Below are 6,408 nucleotides of genomic sequence, written 5' to 3'. Positions count from 1 at the left end.
CACCACCTGGATACCATGACAACTGACAGGTGGCGTACTTCCTGCAGTGAGAAGGGGGTGGGGCCAGAGAGGACAACATCTGGTTCAGAGGGTCAAGCGATCGTGTCCAAAGAAAGAGGTCAAGAGGTATCGAACCTGTAATCGATCCCCCAACAACCTGCTGACAAACTCAGTCAATCAATATAAATGTTCAAAGGTGTTTTTCACTCCTTTGCTGCAAGAGACATTTACTGAACTCCTTCTTTCTAATAGTCAGTTAAATGTTTTTAATATTGATTTTAATTAACACGTCTCCTTGGTCCATTATTAAATGTTTACATGGTAAATTATAACCAAAACATTAACAAATAAAACCCAACTCTAGTACTCTAGTTAAGTAAAATACTGATATATTTGTGTTTCCACTTGTATTTTCATTTTATAACCTCAAGACCTTCAGCATTCCAATAGTCATTTATTTGTTTTTCATTATTATTATCTTTCAACAGTGTAATATATAGAAATTAAGCACCGTACTTAAGAATTATTCCTGAGTGCTTAAACTCTACTTGACTATTTTAATAGCGACTTTATGTTTCGACTTCACTTGAGGGAAATATTGTGGCACATTTATTTAACAGATATAAACAAATGTATATTTCACATGCAAAAGATCTGCTCAGCTTATAAAACATGATGCATTGTTTTAGATGAAACTGGACAAGTGTGTATAATATTGTTGAAAACAGATTTACAACACTGCATCAGTGATAACTGTCCAGTATTATAATGCATAGTCACATGACTCACAGGGTTCATTGTACGTATTTCAGACTTTAACTAGTAATGATGTATTTTTTTACTTGAGTAAATGATCGTGATATTTCCTCCTCCACTGATGAACGGACATTTTGCTTATTATTTAATAAAAGTGCTGTAGAAACCAGTTTATTATAATTATTGGCTCATTGCAATGACTGTAACTCCTTTTGTGTCTGTGTGTGTGTGTGTGTGTGTGTGTGTGGGTGTATGTGCGTGTGTGTGTGTGTATGCAGAGTCGGTTTTAGCCGAGGAGTAATGGGGGGGGGGTTGCAGGTCGAAGCAGATGGCCAGACAAGCTGCAGCCTCCTCCATACCTCCAGGGAGCCGTATTGTCTGTCCTGGAATGCTCTGTGGGCGACCTCTGACCTCCCCGGTGTGAAGGAGAATGCTGACTGTAACTTCACAGTAATGGTCGGTGTTGCACACAGTTAAAAAAAAAAAGACATCTCACACTCTGGAGGTCTACCAAGAACATATGACCTCAGCGGTGCATTTAATGTGTCCACGTCTGCTCCGAGCACCGAGTGTGCTGCAGTTAATCCGTTTATGAAGTGAGTGGTTCTGTGTTTCACTGATTTGTCTTCCTGTATCCAAGGGGATGTTAAATATCCAGAGAGAATATAAAGGCTAATTACGAAAAAGCATAAATCTAATGGAAATATTCTACTCTGGGGTGATTCAATTTGATTTTACATTTGTTTTTAATACATTCTGTTTGGTGCTTGTTTAAGAAATAAAGTCTTGTTAGAAGTGAAGGCATGAAGATATAATTCACTTGGAAATGAATACGAATGTATTTTGTCTTTAGTAGAGAAGACATGGTCCCCTGTCCCTCCAGATTTCCACTTATCATTATCTTTTCAGTTAATGATCAGACATGAAGCAAATTTTATGAACCTGGTTCTCGGCAGCGCAACATCGTTCTGTTCATAGCAGCATTTGAACTTCACACCCTGAGGAAAATGGCCGCCGTGTGTTTGGTTGATGAGCTGGTGTACGTATAGATCTGTCTGAGATTAGAGAAGTCAAGGCTCACGCTGGAAAGAAAAATAAACTGAGGTATATTTTCTTATTTCCGTGGAAAACCAGTCAACAAACGATATCGTTCTTTGCTCCGACTGAGCTTGATTGTAAAAAAACGCTGAACGTCGGCTGAAGTTCTGATAAAACTTCTCATTTGTCTCCTGCCAGACGACCTCAAAGCGACAGCCACATGTGAAACCGTGTTTTCATTAGCGGAAGTTGTTTGCGACCACACAGACACGCCCCAGCGTTCACAAACAAGTTGGATAGCTTGACTATATTTAAACATCTATAGGCCCACCATCGGCCGAGAGCAACAAGTTCACACCCATTCTCCAGAGAGCTGTAGAGCGTCGTGGTGGGAGGCTCGTGAAACTATGCAGAACACGCAAAAACAATATATTACAACATTTCAGCGGAAAATAACTTGTACGATAATGTATGATAACAGTTAGCGACAGTATATTAGGGAGTTTTTCTGTATTTTTATTGGACATCTCTGTTGTTGGGAATTTTTCTTGAAAGTCAAATGATGCCGTCATTGTTTCGACTTCGAGAAACAGCCGTCTGAATCTTCATGGTTGGATGATATGAACATTACCATGGAATTTGATTTACTGGACCTTTTCATTTTCTTCTTCACGCTCATCTTTTCCTCTCTTTCTCCTCCAACCAGCATCTGCGCTTCATCAACTCTTTCCTTTTCCTTCCAGCAGTAACTAAATCAACCCTTGCATGTCCGCTGCTGAGAGATCTGCAGTCCCTCATAACTTAGTGTGTGTGTGTGTGTGTGTCGACTCACTGCTGGACACAGACTCAGTGGCTTGGTTACAAGATCGAGTGACACAATATATATATAGTACAAGATTATTATAAAGATGTTCTTGCTCTTTATTTCAGATCATTTGATGAAAACATCGACATCGTTCTCGTGTCTGTGCAGTAAATATAATTCTACCTGCAGCAGCTGCCTCAGTTATCTGAAACCAGGAAAAAACAGCTGTAGCTGCTCTGTCTGAAGACAACACAACCTCCCGCACCTCTATTATATCTTCTTATTATATCTTTTTGTTTATTCTGCACAACAATAAACAATGACACGTCTTTAAACAGAGCTACGTTTGCTGTTTCTCGCTGATGTTAACAGTAAAATGGGATTTGTTTGGGTTTGTTATTAATCTTCCAGGTTACCTCAGAGGAGATATTACTTCAAATCCACAGCAAGTGAGTGGGCGTGTTGATGATATTTCTAATATGTGAAAGAAGCAAAACTGAACGAATAAAACATCTCAGGAAGAGAAAGAGGAGCCACACATGTAGAAGCTGAAGAAGCTTTGGTCAGCAAATCACAAAACACAAGAAGGACAATTTGTTTTCTTGCTGTTTGCTTATTTGTCCCTCAGGGCCACCGTACATACCTACAAAATGATTTATAGTGAGATGACAGAGGATGGACCCACATAACAACTCCACCTGATCCCAACAAGTGAGATCAACAAGCTGGGCTGGCACTTCTGCAGTTTGTGAACATGTTGAGCCTCATCTCCTTTCATTTCTGATGGGACGCTGTGATTTGAAGCTGACCTACATACGCCTCCTGAGCCGTGGAGGCGTGTTAGACGTGCAACGCACACCTGGAAACTGAGGCGTGCAGAATGTTCACTGCGTCCGTCCGTCCCTCTCTCTGAGATGCTGCTCGTTTCTTGTGCACGCTGCTGTAAATGAAGCTAAAAAGGCTCCATGTTGTTGTGGTTGGTTGCAGATGTGTTGTGACAGGAGATGATGTAATGAACAAAAACACAGCTCTGAGCGCACTTTATGGAATTGCATGGTCTGCGTATAAATGTGTGTGTGTGTGTGTGTGTATGTGTGTGTGTGTGTGTGTGTGTGTGTGTGTGTGTGTGTGTGTATTCCAGGCCTGAGGTTCAATCTGACGAGTTAATATGAAACATGTGGAGATCCTCAGAGAAACCTTGGCCGCTGCTGCTGAAATCAATTACACACAACACTGATGAAGAGCAGTGGTGAGTGAGTGAACTAATGGAGGCCTGTGTTTGTTTATGAATCTAAATGAAAGTATATATATATATGTGTCTGCACATCTGGGGTCTGGACTACAAAGACAGTTCCTGGGATATATTCTCGTTCTTCATCAGCGACAGTGGGTCGCTGCCTTCAGGGTCACATGTCTGTGGTAACTGCACATCTCACCCGCCTCCGAGCAGCTTCACGTAACCGTATATATTCGTGCTTTGATGCAGAAGCAGATTTTAAAGTTGTTGAAGCGATAATGTTTGAAGGCAAAAGTCAAACCTCACAGGCAAACTGCAGATTTCAATACAAATAAAAAAGTCCTTTGTAGCCGTGAAATGTTGAAGTTAAAGTGTGAAAGTTTCAAAACTTCCAATGGCCTTTCATTTGGTTTGAGAGCTGCTAACTGTGCATACCTGCTAATGAAGATATTGAATCCATCCACAATACCATCTCTTATCTTTCATCAAAGATGCAATGTTCAATCCAAAGTCTATGACTCCTTTCCTAACTTCTTTTTCTTTTCTAACTTAACTGGTTTATGTGATTGTGTGAATAACAAAGTTATGTTGTGTCATGCAGTGGATCTCAGTCTTTTTGGCTTGTGACCCACATGTATAATCAGGCTGGTGCAAAATCTACCTTTACTCTAAATGTGTAGTCTTTACTCCCTTGTTCCACACATTCGTGTTTTCTTCCACTCTGAATTGAACCATGATTTGAAACCATCAGTATTTTATTAGAAGCTTATTCATGCAACAAATTACACTATAAATCCTGGGCTGTACCAAGTTTTTGTTTGTGCACGCACTACTAAATCTTTTATAATATATTTTCTCTCAATCTGGTTCACGGAATTTCATCAGTTTCCATCCAACATTGTTTCACAGCTGCTTCCACTGAAAGCTTCTCAAGTCAACTGCTGTCTTCAGCCTTCATCTCACTGCACATGTGCACGCTCATGCACAGTGAGAAGAGCCTCAGCTGAGTCCAGCAGGAGAAGAATGACCAGTTTTAAGATTTTGACGGAGATTATAACTAACCCCACTGTTTGTTTGCAGCAAAATAAAACCACAGACACTGAGAAGCTTTGTTTTCTACCACAGAGAAATGTGCATCATTTGCCAAGAGAGCAAAGAGCAGGTACAGGATTTAGTCAGTTTTAGTCTAATCCATCTCGGTTATCCAGAACATTATGACCCTGAGTAATACTCTGTATAATTACTTTTAATTTAACCAACACATTATCTTGTTACGGGAGAACTTTGGAGAAAATGTCATCTTGAAACCCTGAAGAGAAGGATGCATTTCCATTTTAAGTTTGTGAGACCTGAGTGCATAGTAAGAAAATGCTGTTTCATCAAGATGTGTCCCGACAGATGATCCATCCAGATGATCTGGTAGAGATGAGCTAAATTAAGCCATGGTGCAGTTTAGAGTACCTGACGGAGAGTCAAGTTCACGTTCCCTGTAAACCCCCAATGAAGTATACTTTGTAAACTGGCCATTTAGAAGCAGATTTGTCTAAATGAATGTTCCTGTCCCCGAGTGCTTTGTCTCACTAGCGCTGCCAGGGTGGTAAATGCTCCGGCTTTGTGGCATTTTATGAGGACAATAGTAAACCCTGACGGCTCGTCTGACTGGTTACTCAGGGTGAACTATGCCTGTGGGATGTAGATGAGCGCAGGATGCCAGAGGAAGGAGAGCGCAGGCGGAAACTGACCCAGCAGAGTGAAATTTAAGAGCAGTGCTGGGCCGTGAGCCAGATCAGGAGGTTGTCTCCTTTTTCCTTTCACCCACTTCATGATGAGTGTTGCTGATTATACTCATTGTGTGGTTAGTTAATGTGGCAATTTCCCATAGTCAGGTTTTTCAAACAGCTTTTTCTATGACACATCAGATTTGAAAGCAACAGGTTGATTTCAGAATGAAAATATTTGTCTAGATTGTGATTAATCTTGACTTTTCACTTTATTTTCTAGAGAAACAGGACAACGACCTGTTATTCACACACATTATTTTGCTGCATGAATGTCTCCATGCTGAGCTCCTACTTTCTGTACCAGCTGACAAAGCAACTCATAAACATGTCAGAGGCCACAGTTGGATTCTGGATAATAAAGATGTAAATAAAGACCAGTTTCCTTTGTGCTTTTGTATTTGAAAACAATGATGGATGTGTGGTTTCCTTCTTTTTTCATCTTTGGACTCTTATGAAAATAGCATCAGTGGATATTTTTGATGCGTTTCTAAAGATATATATTTTTTTTAACACCCGTAGATTGAAAGTCTGTTTCAAATGTCTGATAATATAAACTGCTGTCGTTCACACTTTGCCTCTGGTGTGTTGCAGCTTTAAAATGCTGCAATCCATCATGTCATTTCATTCTTGTGAGTATAATGTTCCTTTCTTTCAAACCACAACAATAAGATGTTTGACTGATAAGCTGTTGCAAAGCAGGTCTGAGTACTGACTGAACTCTATGACGCAACCGAAAAACTGAAGCACGGAGTTTTCACCAAGTTTGCTCAGGGTATCAGTTTGGTAACACA

This window comes from Paralichthys olivaceus, chromosome 1 (assembly GCF_024713975.1).
Source record: "Paralichthys olivaceus isolate ysfri-2021 chromosome 1, ASM2471397v2, whole genome shotgun sequence".
Lineage (NCBI taxonomy): Eukaryota > Metazoa > Chordata > Actinopteri > Pleuronectiformes > Paralichthyidae > Paralichthys > Paralichthys olivaceus.
Note: the sequence above shows the minus strand (reverse complement) of the source record.